We start from the raw sequence: 14013 nt of genomic DNA, 5'->3' as shown, positions 1-14013 counted from the left end.
CCATAAACTCCTTCCCTGGATTTTTATTGACTTAGTGACAGAGAACTCCTTCCTCAAAGACAACTCATCAACTGTTAGTCATCAGATCCTCAGTTACAGGCAGACACTGAGTTACCTTTTGTACTGTAATCTGTTGATAGATTGTTTAAACTGGTGCTTACCCCAGATTTCCACTAGCTGCAGCATGTTTTGAAAATTTGAAATGGCTTACTTCAACTTGCCTGCAAGATCTGTGTATGTCTAGTAGGAAGCATAAGGAAGTGAATGATTAATCACATTCTTCCTAGTAATTTAGAAGTGTTGATGAATGCTAGGAAACATTGTAATGGGTACTGAAAAAAAAAAAGTGGCAATACATTGGAAGCCTTACTGTTGCTTTCAATAGAAGCAAAGTAATTAAATCTGCTAATTAGACATTACCTTTTAAGAAACAAATAACAATAGATAGATTTCATGCACTGTTCACATGTGTGCAAAAATCATAAGCTGAGCACATACGACTATAGCACACCATCATTCATCATCACAGCAACCCCAGCAGCTTTATCTCAAAATTGGTAATGAACATAGACATACGCACACTCAAACAATTTCTCTTCAATAGACATCTTTCAGTCTCCCATTTACTAAGCAGCTCTGTACTTCAAATGCTTACTGTGGTGAAATAAGCAGAAATTACATTTGTTTTTCACTGTCATCTCAAACTAGGAGATCATGTAAGGCACTGCCTTTATTCTGTGATGTGGTTCACACAATCTTTCGGACAGATCAGAGGGGAAAGTTGCACCTTTGCACATTGGAGGAAAAAAAACCCATGCCACCTAGTTCATTCAATTCTTTTGAAAGTGTTATAAGCTGTTAATTATGTACACCAAGAAGCTGTGAATTAAGGTTGAGGATCTTCTCTGAAACAATTCAAAGAGATTTTGTTGCTCTAGTCACACTACATTAATTTCAACCCCATATTTTACAGAATTGCTTGGCTTAATAGCTGTACAAAGTCTCATGTCCAACATGGAATGCAGATTTCCATGAATTCAACTGAACTGAGTTTTAGAGTTTATGCTTTAGAGAGCTAACAGGAAAAGTGGAAAGTTAGAGCCTCAGAAGAAAAATACTTTTTTTTTTTCTTTACAAACGCTCAAAACTAAGTAGGAAAGCTCTGCTGTTATCCTCTCTGGCGTCTGTGGTCTTGTATAGGGATAGTATTAAAAAAAAAAAAAAAAAGATAGAGACATAGCAAAACTATTCTTTAAGGCAAATAGTTGTCTATTTTATTTAAAGCTTCCCTCAAAACACTTGGAAACTGGTAACAAACTGGTAACATCTCTACAAAAATTCTGGCAAACGGGGGAAAAAAAAAGTGTCAGGAGGGACAATTATTACTATAATTTTAATTCCAGAGTGTCCTTAATTGGAAATATCACTAAAAACATTCATGCTTACAGAAGGAAGGTCAGCATATTCAACTGCATTGGCTGCAGAATTGAAGCCTACTAAGCCTAAAGCTGAAACACAGATTTGACAGATGAGATTCCCTTAGGGCTCACCTTTATGGGCAGAACACCAAAGGACCATATAACCAAGGTGCTGAAAGACATTCAGCTTGGAGATATAAATATCTGCCCTGTGTAGGTAGTCACACAGCAAGTCAGTGTTTAACAGGGTTAAGTATACAATGAGCAACTAGTAAATCTGCTATTATTTCAGAAGTGGAAAACAGAAAAGGATCAAAGAAATAATCTTTTTTAACTGGGAACTACAAGTTTACACTAACTGCATTTGAAGCTATAAATTAAGAAATTGTTTAGAGTCCTGTCAAATTTATTGTCATATCTGAATTGGGTACTAAGACTCTGCAAAAACAAAGCAGTTTAAAACAAATTTGATGGCAAAGCCATGAGGTCCGTGTCAAGACCAGAGCCAGAATACTGGGAGAATTTTTAGAGGAGTATACATTGAGATGAAAATAAAAACAAAAGCCAAACTAAGCAGCATTAAGAACACCCGCACCAAGCATTCCACCTACCCTCCAGCATCACTTTTCATTCTTTTCAGAGGTGAATGCTCCCTCTTTCAGAACAGAAGCATTCACAGGTTGTTCACACCGATTATAACAACGTATAAAAATTGTTACTGATTAAAATAAAGGACAACTGAACAGGACACTAGTTTGATACTTGAGACAGTGCTCTGCTCTTCTACAACTCTCCTATATAAATCATTCACTCTCTGTTTCACATCCATAATCTGCAGGTAGCAGGGCTGCCCCATCACGTTAGCAACTGTCAGGCTTGCCAAAGCTCACTATCGGCAACAGAGGAGTAACTACCCCACCGGACAATGGTGTGTCTGTGTGTGTCCATCCCTGCACAAGTTTGCAGAGGATGAACGAAACCTCAAAGAGTAATGGGGAAAAAAGAAAACACCCTCTTCCTTGTATAATGACAACAGATTTATACGCACATGCATATATATAAGAATTTGCATCTTTCTTATCCGTCTTGATTACTTACTAAGAAGTTGTGTTTGAGGAACACGATCAGGTAAAAAGTAAGCCTGACACTATGAGGAAATAGAATTATTTGGGAACTATTGAGCACCCATTTCTTTCCGTCCTTTCCTCCCCACAGCACTGTTGCTCTGAAGCGGTACCTTTACAGGGCAAGTTCCAGCCTTTTTCCTCGAGATTAAGCATAAAAAACTCCAGTTGCAGTGTCTGAATAAAATCCAAGGCTAATAACAAGCCATTTCCCCATTGCAGCATTTGCTAAAATAAATTACTAAAACCCAGAATAAAGCACAAGGTAAAAGTGGTTACGCTGTGAGAATGTAACAGGCAGATTTGTTACTGCTCTGAATCTCTACACAGACAGAGAAGATTTTTAAGCTACAGATAAAGATGAAGTGTAACCTGGTGGGTTACACAGCAATATGCCAACAGAAAAAAGAAATCATCACCCAAACGGCTGGGATGCTACAAACATCAACACAAGGCTTAGCACGTGGCAAGAGGACAAGCTAAACAAAATTCCCAGAAAGATGTACATAGACACATCAAATCTACTCTAGAGAAAGTATCTTAATTCTGTATATGAATAGCTAGCAGTCCAAAGAGGATCTCTTGTCCTCCGAGTAAAGAGCGATCAGATGCTGTCTGTGCCCTCCTGGGGAAGACCTACCTGAGGCCCATCTGCAGACCAGAACAGTGATGGCAGAGGTGGCCGAGGCAGCATAAAATACCAGCAGAGGACCCACAGCTGAAGCACGATTCTGGTATATGTGCACTTTCCCGTGTGATCTCCTCACTGCATATGGAGACAACGCAGGGTCAATTGCGCATGTTGCTTCATACTGAATCTGCTGCAATGCTCTCACAGCCACAGAACTGGGGAAAAAAAATACCAATCATACATTGAGGGGACAGACCAGAAAGCATGTTTTCAATTGTCCCATGAAACATTTAACTCGGCCTGGGAGCTGTACACTGGGGCTGCTGTCTTCCCATCTCCTCTGGCTTCAGCAACAGCGTATTGCCAATGTCCTTCCATATTGCACATCCTTAAGAGCTCCCCAGGGATCAATCAAGGGGCTCTGCCCGAGCTGAAAGGAACAGCTAGCAAACAAGGTCCACCTTCCCACAGAGACCAAGCACTGCAGGGCAGCTAAGAGCAGGAGGAACCGAGAAGTGACAGATGATCATTTGTAGCTGTCAGCCTCCCCTTCTCCGCACTGGTGCGTAACAGATTTACCCAGGCTGGTTGTTCCGCCCCAAGGAGCGGAAATGACTAGTCAGAACACCCTAAAGTCCAATTACAACCCAATTAATGTCCCCACCACTGCCCCCGTGCAAGGCAAGGTAGACCTTCTGGGCAGAGACAGCAACCTGACATCTGCTGACCCCGAGTGAGGGAACTTACTTCCTCTCACGGCATATGCACGCTTCTGTTTCACGAGAGGCACGATCAATCGTATTGACTGAAGGATCTGTAAGCAGCATTTTGAACACTCAGCCTGGACAGTAGGGGACTAGAACAACCTGCAGCATAGCCACCGAGACCCGAGGCTCACATTGCTTACAAGAGAAGTGAATTCCAAGGAAAGCGACACATAAAAGGTACATGTTGTTGTAACCTTTGCTATGAGAAATCTTGTTGAAAATTAGATCAATGCAGAAGGAAAAAAAATATTCAGGATTTCCTTTTTAACATGCTAGAGACTAATTGAACAGAGACAGCCTTGTTCAAGCCCTAAGCAACACTTTATGGCACATAAGGGGGTATAGATTCACTTTAATTTTATTGGGTAGTTACTTGAAATAAGGTGATTGAGGAAGAGGCTTTATCTAGGGATAAAAGCTCAGCTATTTTTTCCTCCAATATAAAATGTTGCTGTAAGGATGCCAGCCCGAAAAAAACCTACGCTATAATGTAGATATGCTCCCAATGATTTCATAAGTGCATGCTGCAGGCATTCAGAGTAGATATAATCACTACATGTCATGCTGGCAACTATGTGGTACTTGTAGTTGGCTGCACCAACGTGGACGCAAAATGTACCTAAATTAGAGGAAATACAGAAAGGGGCAGTAAGACTGAAAGGGTTTGGAAAACATGAGTGAAAAGGAAAGGTTAAAACAATTGTTTGTTTAGTCAGAGAAAGAAGTGACAAGAGATGATAACAGGTTTCTAAGATGCTTAAAAACCCAACCTTTTACAAGGAAAGGCTTTACACGACCCTTTGTTCATGTACTACCTTGAATGTAATTTTCTATAAAGAGGATTTAGTTAAATATTAGGGGGAAAGCCTTTCTAACTGTAGGTATAATTAAACAGTAGACTCAGCTACTCAGGGGGTCATGGTATCCTTCTCACTGGAGGGTTTTAAGTTAGAAATTCATCTGTCAGGAGAGTTTAAGTACAGATCCTGCCTAAAAGCTGGTGACGTACGAGATGACTTCCTGAAGGGCACTCCGGTCTTGCGTTTCAGCGGTGCTTCGTAACTTGGATAGATGTCAAATTGGCAATTATCATCCAAGTCCTTACTTCTCCTATTTAGAGAGCTGGCCTCTTGAGCGCTTCAGCTACATTAGCAGGTAACACTCTCGGTGCCCAAGCATCAGTATAAAACAAACCCGTTCTGCACAAAAAGCTGTGTTAATTAACACAGCCATTTTTTTCCCCTCTCTTGGTTTTTCCACGGCGTTGACGCCGTCAGCGTGAAAAGCGGCACAGGGCCAGCGCGGCGCCAGGTGGACCTCGGGGCCGCCGAGCCCCTGCAGTGGGGCGCGGGGCAGCGCCCAGTTGAACAGCGGGTCAGTGGGCGCTGCGTGGGTCGCGCTGCACCGAGCCAGCAAGTTAAGTGCGTCAAAAAAAAAAAAAAAAAAAAAAGTTAACAAATAATTTAATTTTTAAAATTACAAGAATTTTTTTGAAAAGTCACCTTTAGCTGGAATAAATCGTAGGAAATCGCTCCCCGCCACACGCCGTTTCTGTGGGGGAAGCCCACTGCAAAGCCCCGCGCCCCAAAACCGGGGGGGGGGGGGGGGGGGGGGGGGGGCGGCGGCGGGGCCGCGCGGGCGGCGGCAGCGCGCCCCCTGGCGGCCTCGCCCCGCCACCGGCGGGAGCGCGCCCCGGGCGCGGGAGCGCGCCCTCCTGCCTGCCGCGGCGGAGCGGGGAAGACTGAATTGAGTCTCAGCACTAACGAAAACTCAAGCCCTGAGGCAGGCGGGAGCGGGCACGCCGCAGTGCCATCCGTGGGGAGGAGGAGGAGGAGGCAGTGGTGGTGGTCAAAGAGCGAACGGTGCAGTTAACCCCCTCCCAAAACACGGTGGAGAAGGGGAAACCTCCTTCTAGCTGGCTCTTCCCCGAGTGCAAACCCGACAACAGCGAAGAGGGGCGAGGCAGACCGGGCAGGGGCTGGAGGGGAGGGAAGCGAAGCAGAAGAGACCGCCAAGCGCAGAGGAGTACAGAAGGGGGTATCAGGGAAAGATGCTGCGGGGGCAAGCCTGGGACGGTTTCAACTCACACAGCCAGGAAAGGGGCGACTCGTGTCTTTTTTTGAAGTTGCAGGCGTAGCACCGGCAGTACTTTGCTGTCCTGCCCGCCTGCTGCAACTCCAAGCCAAAGAGTGGCAGAGCACCTAGCGCAGAGACACCCCGCAACTGCCCTCCTCTGCCCCCTCCTCCCCGCCAGCCTGCTGCGGCTGTGAAGTTACCTGCCGGCCCCTTCCCGTAAGGAACCGGCAGCCCGCCTCCTCCTCCCCACTCCCAGGCTCCTGAAAGAGTGGTTTTCAACCCAGATCCTGCTACCGTAAAGCTTCACTGTAACAGACTCAGTATTCCAAGATCCTACTGTAATCTGCTGGGACCTGTCGCTGTGAAGTAATTTTGACAACATCCAAACACTAGAAAACTCACGTACCTTAAAGTTAAAACCAGATAGTCAAAAATTAACATTTCAACCTGAAGTTTCAACTCTATTTCTAATTTCTAGCTTCTGAGAATTGAAATTCAGCTCGGGCTGGTTTCTCGCTTCCGTTTAAAATTTACACACATTTGAAAGCCATCGGGTGCTTGCTGCCGCTCTGGATAGATTCCCACATCTGCCCATGTTTTCTCCTCAGCAAGACCTATCCCTACTTGGTTTCTTCGTTGAAACCCGCTGCGCTGGACTGCCTGCTGAGGCATGTGGGAGGCAAGGAGGTTTGGTCAGTTCGGTGCTGCAGGTGTTTCTCCCCCCAGGTCACACTGCATGCTGGACTCTGATCTTGCAGCTAGTTATTTTCTGTTAATGACTCCTGTGGGGCTGGAGGCATGAGTCTACCAATAAAATTCAAACATTATCATCATCCCATTATGTGACAGAGTATAGCTTCCCCACAATTTAATTTAGCTGTTTAAACAAGCACAAGCCTCACAGAATGTTTGTCCTCTGATTACTCTAGAGATGGTTCAGTGATACCAACTTCCTAAAAGAGATTCAAGGACAGCAGAATAAAACAATACAAAAAGCTCTATTGATTTCCAAATTCCAACCCGTGGGAGGTCACTTAACTGAGGAAAAAGTTACTTGTTTGTTTCTCTCCATGTAGGGCTGGTAACAACACACACACACACACCCCCAACACAAGTCCACTCCAACTGGCAGAGGGAACTCCAAGCACCTAATAGTTTCAGCTTCCTGCTTTGGAAGCATCTTTGTTGAACCAAGCCAAGTCCCCCCTCACCATCCTCACTCCCATAAGTCCTGGATTCAAGAAAATGTATCTGGAATATCTGACAGCATTTATTTAGTTTAGGAAAAAGACAGATTCTTAGAAACAGCTCATGTTTCCAGTTTAATTTTTCTAGTTAAAACAGTCCTTTTTCATGGTCATGACCATATCAAGCTAAGCTCTGTACAACCCCTATGTAACCCATTCTAAAGGAGTACAGGGGGGTCCTGTTTCCCTCCAGGAGGATCACATGAGAACCGGGGATCCTTCTTACAGCTGCAAGGTAAGAGATTTCAGCCTGCATTTCATGCTTTCAGCACTGCAGCTGCAACCCCCATTTTGCAAAGTTCACTTCTTAGAAACACTGTGTAACAAACCCACCTCATCTCCTATTTTCAAGGTCTTCCCAAAGAACGTGTGTTTGAGAATCTGCCTACATACAACTTAAAAATCATGGTCTGGTTTAACCTATTTAAGAATACCTGCACCCTGTCATTTCCCAACTCTGATTTACTTTGCATGCTTTCTGCTGAGCGCTGCCTGCATGCCTACCATAATAAAGGGGTCTTCCCTAAGTGCAAAGGCAACCAAAGGTTGTTTACAGACAAACCAATCTGGGCAAGTAGATACGGTCTTCATTTTGTTCACTTGGTCTCTAACTCTAAAGAGCACTCAAAAGTGGCAAGAAAGCTAGACAAGGAAAAACATCCAGACGTTATATCACATAGCCTTGATCTGTGTATTTCTTATGCTCCCAAGAGACTGGTTCTGAAAACCTCAACAGAGCCTATGGGTTTACTTGCTTTCACTACCATTTGTCTACAAAGAACTGTAAATACAGAGTGGCTACCTCCTTGTAGCTCCGAGGGAAGTTGTACTTAAGCAACTAGGAGATCCTCACTACATCAGCACTACTACTGGGAGCCTAAAAAGCCTAAAGAACTATCTATCCAGGGATAAACTAGACCTGCAGCCTGCTTGGACGTGTGAAGTTAAAAAATACAATGGCATGATATATGAAACTGAATGATGACAGCTTGATCAACACCCAGGCAGGAGGAACTCCATCAGGACTTTGAGGGGAAAACAAATGATAACACCTGAATCACCAACAGATCTCCTTTTACTAACCAAGTCCCACTGATGTCAGTTTGACATAGAGAAGGCAGAACTGTCTAGGCATCGAGTGCCAGAGACCCTACAGCGTTCCTTCATCTTCAAGTTTTCAATAAATTAGAAAACTCCAGCCACACAGCTGTCAACTTTTCTACAATTTACAGACCTCAGCATTTTTTAACAGAGGTGCCGACTCCTGCAGGGTAGATTTAAGCCCCATGATAAGAGACTTGCTTCTCTTACTTACATTTAGCAGATCCTTCAGAAGTCATCCCAGGCCTTCAGAAGTCCATGGACCACAAGTTAAATACTTTCCCAGGCATGAGTATATGCTTCATAGCCTGGAAAACGTAGCACAACTGGGCAGGCAGCCAGAGTCAGTCTTCAGACTTTTTTTTTTGTGTGTGTATGTGACTGGCATGACTTAAATACATCCCTTTTATTTATTTATATGAGATGCTCTTGTGACAGAATGGGGAGGATTTACAGAGAGATGTTAAATATCTGCTCAGCTCTTCCCCATCATCTGTATCATGCTGGCATAGTGCCCTGCAGAAAGCACCAGGGCCTATCCGCTTGCATCCTTTGCTAGCAGTAGATTGCCAGTCAGTGCAGAATATACCCTAGGTATATTAGTGGGATCTTCATAGGTGATGCTCACGGGGTGTTGTACTATGATTCTATATATGAATCCTTGTGATGTCATGGATGCTACTGATTGATGTTTGAATTAGTGTATCAATATTTATGCCTGTATGTCAATATGAAATAGACAGATGTATATAATACTTACCAAAGTACCTACTGCTTTAGGAGAGTTATAAACAGATAAGTGACTGAAACAATTAATTTAAAGTTTACACACATCTCTTAGACTATTCACATTCACTTAAGGACCATGCTGTGAGAAGCAGTTATGCAGACTGAAGTGCACGCCCTCATTATTCTAGCTGGAGTCCAGTCTGCACTTGTGCTCACCCCAGTGCCCTGCAGAACTTCTTCGTTCTCCTGCTCTACAGGCACATATTGAAGCTATTTCCAAACTCTTTATTGCAGGGACTTGTGTGACAAGGCTCTGGGTGAGAAGGGACAGACAAACCAGGTTGTTCTACATTCCGCACAATACGGAACAGTATCTGTCCTTTTTTTTTTTTTTCCCCTCCAGATGCATAGAATAATTGCTGTGATGGAATTAAAATAAAAACATACCCATGAATGTCAAACAATGTGAACCATCACTGTTTTCCTTAAGTTACAAGATATTTGTGTGAGGCAAGTCTCAGAAATAACAACATTTCAAACAGGGAAAAAAGTGATTCTACTGCTTGTAGACAACTTGTTTCCATCTTTGGATCCTGTTCATAGTAACTGGTCCCTTGAAGACTGGATAACTGGATTTCTCTGGACACCAGTCCCTGCAGTCCACTGCTTTCCTTTGCCCTCTTATCAGAGCATTGTTCCCTTGTATTCCCAAAGAACCTGTGTGCTTTCTGTCTGAGCCATTTGCAGCACTCTTCTCACAAAGAGGACAGCCAGACAGAACATCTTTCTCTTTCCTTCTATTAGGGCACGTTACTCAGCAATATCCTTTGGCTGAAGACAGCAGCCTTGCCGCCAAACACTGATTTATGTAAGACTTGGCTAATAGTTTGAAAATGCTTTTTCCTTGAAAAGTTCCCTAAAAAAGTGCACATCTGTTACATCTCTGCTCCTACCTGTTCAGCAGAATAATACCAAAATGCAAATTCTGTTCAGGAACTGAACGCATTGCTGCTGCAGGCAGAGCCAGAGTCTTCTGGGGGGAAAAGATAGCCACTCTACCCAAAGGGAAGGCAGTTCCTGGACAACACACTGGAGCACAGACTTCACACCCACATATGCCCCATACACACAGCTCAGCTGGGAGATTGGAAAAAGGCCCTCAGAAATATCCCTGACAACCCATGATGTAACAAGTCACATTTTCTAAAGCACGCAGTGAACTACTGCCAACTTTTTTTGTTTGGTTGGTCATTTTAAGTGTTTGAGGATTAAGTCATTTGAGTTGGGCAAGCAAAGTACACTTGCACATTTACTAATTACCCAGCTAATTTGTACCTTGTTCACAAACAAAAGCAGCTCTCTCCCTCTACAGGAATCTCTCATGCATTTAGAGATGAATACACAAGAGAGAACCTGCTATTTCAGGACCACAAATCACAAAGTCTATCGCTTGGATGAAAAAAGAGATCCCCAAGATCCTGCCCCCAGCATTGGCAGAGAATTCAAGGCTGCACTGAAAAACTGTTTCAGTCTCCCTGGTTTCTCCATTCAGAACCTGGTTCCTGAAGATTTGCCAATATAGAGCAATGCAACTAAACACAGTGGTTCCTGTTTAGTAAGCAGTGATCAGGTAATAGAAAGAATCTGTAAAACTGACAGAAGACATAAGAGCTCTCTAAGTGCCAAACATCCAGCCTGTATTACAATTTTTTTCAGCTATGACTCCATGGCTACATCTGTAGTGTAGCCTGGAGTGATGCTCAGCTGTTGGATCTGTGCGTGTATGCTAGTCATGATATGCTAAGATCCAGGTATATTCCAACCCTCCCATACACCCACACTTCATTTCTCAGGTAGAAAACTCTTGTGCACAGGTGGGAGAGAAGCCATGCTTGTCCCAGTTGCAGGCCACGCATCAGAGGACAATCCTTACAGTTTAGAAACAGATTTACAGAGGCCAGAGCCTTGACATTCAGTAAGATTTCTGGTCACCAAATGCTTCCTTTGGCCTGGGATTCCTAAAATGCTGCACTAGTCCCTGAAAATATCATGACCAGCAGCACAGAAAGTGCTGAATAAGGAATACAGCATGACTGTAAAAGCAAAGAAGCTCCCAGGGCCAGGAGCAATGGGAGATATCACTTCCTACATGTGAAACAAGTAACAGCATGAGTCAGGAAGAGAGCAGTGAAGAAAGACATGCGAGATCAGGGGAATTCCTTCTTGAACAAAAGGAGAGAAAAGCAGCCCAGACGTGTGTGAACCCTGGAAGAAGCAAGCGGGGGAGGGGGAGAAAACTGGTTTCCCCAATCTCCTCCATAACCCCTCATAACTCCTAAAATAGTAGGGGCACTAAAGCAACTAAGAAAAGAAAAAATTGCTATTTAACATAATCTGAAATTGTGCTGTACTCATTTTTCTCTTTGTTTTCAATTTTGTAATTAAGTACTTCATTGTGTGCTATGCTAGAATCACAGCGTTTTCATTTTAAGCATGAACAGTGTTAAGAGCGACTCAAGCAAGCAGCGCCTCTAAATAGCAGAGTGCCATAGACAAACTCCTTGGGTGTTCAGAGGCACTAGGCTGTACTCCCCATCTCACTGATGGTGTCAAGTGCACAGATACAGATAGGCTTTCCTCTGCTGGGTGTTAGCCAACACCCTCTTCTCCCCCCAGCCCTCGAGCAGGAATGAGACAGCTCCCAGCTTCCTATCATCACAGATACTTTGCCTGCTATCTAATTTTCAAGCAAACAAATCTAACTCTGCCCTCCTCTGGGTAAAGAACAGGGTGCAATGCACACATTAAATACCTTGTTTAAAATCAGATCCTTTGCCAAAGGGATGCTTCTTAATGACATTTTCTGTCAGACACCACCACCACAGATTGCTTCCTCTGTATCCTGGAAGAGACCAGCTACAAGGGAAACATTTGCCCCCAGTTTTTAGACAAGCAGCCTGTCTCTGTGCTATCAGTCTGCTCCAAGATAGTGATGGAAAGAGAAAAAACCTCTAAGACTCTCCCACGCTGATTTTAATACACAGTATGCTAGCTGGTAGACTAGGCTTTTGTACCAGAAGAGATTAATCAGGATCTGCAGTAGCACAGACAAGGACGTGCATGTGTTCTGCTGCCTATAAATAGGCTCTCCACTTAACAGAAACACAACCCAAACAGCCAGCTGTTAACAACTAGACCACAGAGTCTAGGCAGCAATTGTTGTGCAGCCTACTCATGCTTCAATTGGCAAATGATGTACAGATTAATGTTTGATGAGAGGTGATAATATTAACATGATCTCTGAAGAGGCAGGAATGAAACATGCTAAGCATGAAAACACACTTTGAACTAATGTTCAGTGGGGCTGAGAGCAGGGCTTTCCAAAAGTGGCCATTTTTTTTCCTCACAGATACCACTGGCAGTTTTGGCAAGAACAGCAGGGACTAGCAAAGAGAGGAAGGCTACCTCCATGCCGAGGGGCTTGTCTATGCCCTTGAGTCTTACCTCTGTCACAGGTTTCCTATGTGATGAGTTACCCAACTCCAAGCTAAAGATTCAGCAGTGCCCTACCTACAAGGGTATTCCAAGGATGAATGTATTGAAGACAGAACAAGCCAAACTCTTCTCCTAGCCCTAGATACGGTCATTGCTGAGCAGACTTGGGTCAGGGAACAGGAATGCAGACAACAGTTTGTGTTATGCTAAGCTCAGCTGAGTCTGCCAGTTTTAAAGGACCGGCCCAAGAAAGCCATACTGCAGGTACTCTACAACAAAAAAAGTTTGATCAGGTCCTGGGAGAGCCAGTGCTTCTGGAAAACACTGTTTCTGCTTGATGCAGACTACTGCCAGGTCCCCACCAGCAGCCCAGTACCTTTGTGCCATTCTAAGTCCCGTGTGTTGACCTGACTGTTTGCAAAGCAGGACAAAGATTCACAAGGCCAAGCTGGTTTGATTTCCCAATTTAAAAACCAAACCAAAACAAAACAACAAACCATACAACACAAAAAAACCCACCAACACCAAAAAACCCACAAACCATAAAACTTTCCTTCAGTGAAACATCTGAACCCTGTCTCAGGGCTGATTTCATTGAAGATTTGGTCCAAAAGGCTAAGCAAGGTTACCCCCACACCCCTGGGCTGCCAAGTACCTTACATGATGGGGCCCCTCTGACACAAAACACAGCCCTTCTGCCAAGACTGTGCCATGTCTTGTGCCCTGTGACAAACAGGTGGTTGACACTTGCTGACTTGATTTCAGTTCCATGGTTAAGCTGGAGTTGAAGCTGCTGTTTCATCTAGTTTGTATCACCTGTGCCAGAATGCTTGCACCCCTGGCAGGCAAGTCTAGTTTTAAGTGTTTGCACCACCTATACAGCAGAGGTCCTTCATCACATGAAACAACAGCTTTGATACCAGAACACCCATGTAAATAAAATACAGCATAACCTTCCAACTTCTTGCCTTTTTTTTTTTTTTTTTTTTTAATTAGGGTGGATAACAAGGAGGAAAGAAGATCTTTACAGCTCAATAATTAAAGCCCTGGGATATTTCCCATTATGCATGCCAATATGGCTTCCAGTCTCAGACCAGTCTTTGACTGTAACAACTTCCCAGGCTTCAGAAGCAAGACTCTGCTTTAAGTGAGCAGAAGCAGAATTATGCTGAGAATTCAGAAACAGCAACTATTACAGAAACAAAACAAAAAATCCATCCATATCTGGAATGACCCAAGAAGCTTAAAACTCTCTTAAACAGGCACTGCTGAATTTAGCCATGGTAAATGCAAATTGTCACCGTTCCTTCTCCACCTTGCTTTCAGCCAGAGGTTACTGCTCCTATAACAGCAGCGACAAAATACTGTTCTTGTATGTAGTCTTCACAGGCAGCTTATGGCAAGATGTTGGCTGAATGCAAGAAT

At 43.8% G+C, this 14013-nt stretch overlaps 1 long non-coding RNA gene across 1 annotated transcript in view; it reads right to left on the bottom strand.

Moving 5' to 3' along the window:
* Positions 1 to 3198: 3198 nt before the first annotated feature.
* The window catches only part of LOC121232428, a 54204-nt gene continuing 43389 nt past the window's right edge, over positions 3199 to 14013 (bottom strand). The window contains exon 3 of the long non-coding RNA XR_005930831.1: positions 3199 to 3388. This is a non-coding gene — a long non-coding RNA (uncharacterized LOC121232428). The remainder of the gene's footprint in view (positions 3389 to 14013) is intronic.

This window comes from Aquila chrysaetos, chromosome 18 (assembly GCF_900496995.4).
Source record: "Aquila chrysaetos chrysaetos chromosome 18, bAquChr1.4, whole genome shotgun sequence".
In the NCBI taxonomy this organism is placed as follows: domain Eukaryota; kingdom Metazoa; phylum Chordata; class Aves; order Accipitriformes; family Accipitridae; genus Aquila; species Aquila chrysaetos.
The sequence above is the reverse complement of the archived record's forward strand: the minus strand, read 5'-3'. Positions and strand labels throughout refer to the sequence as shown.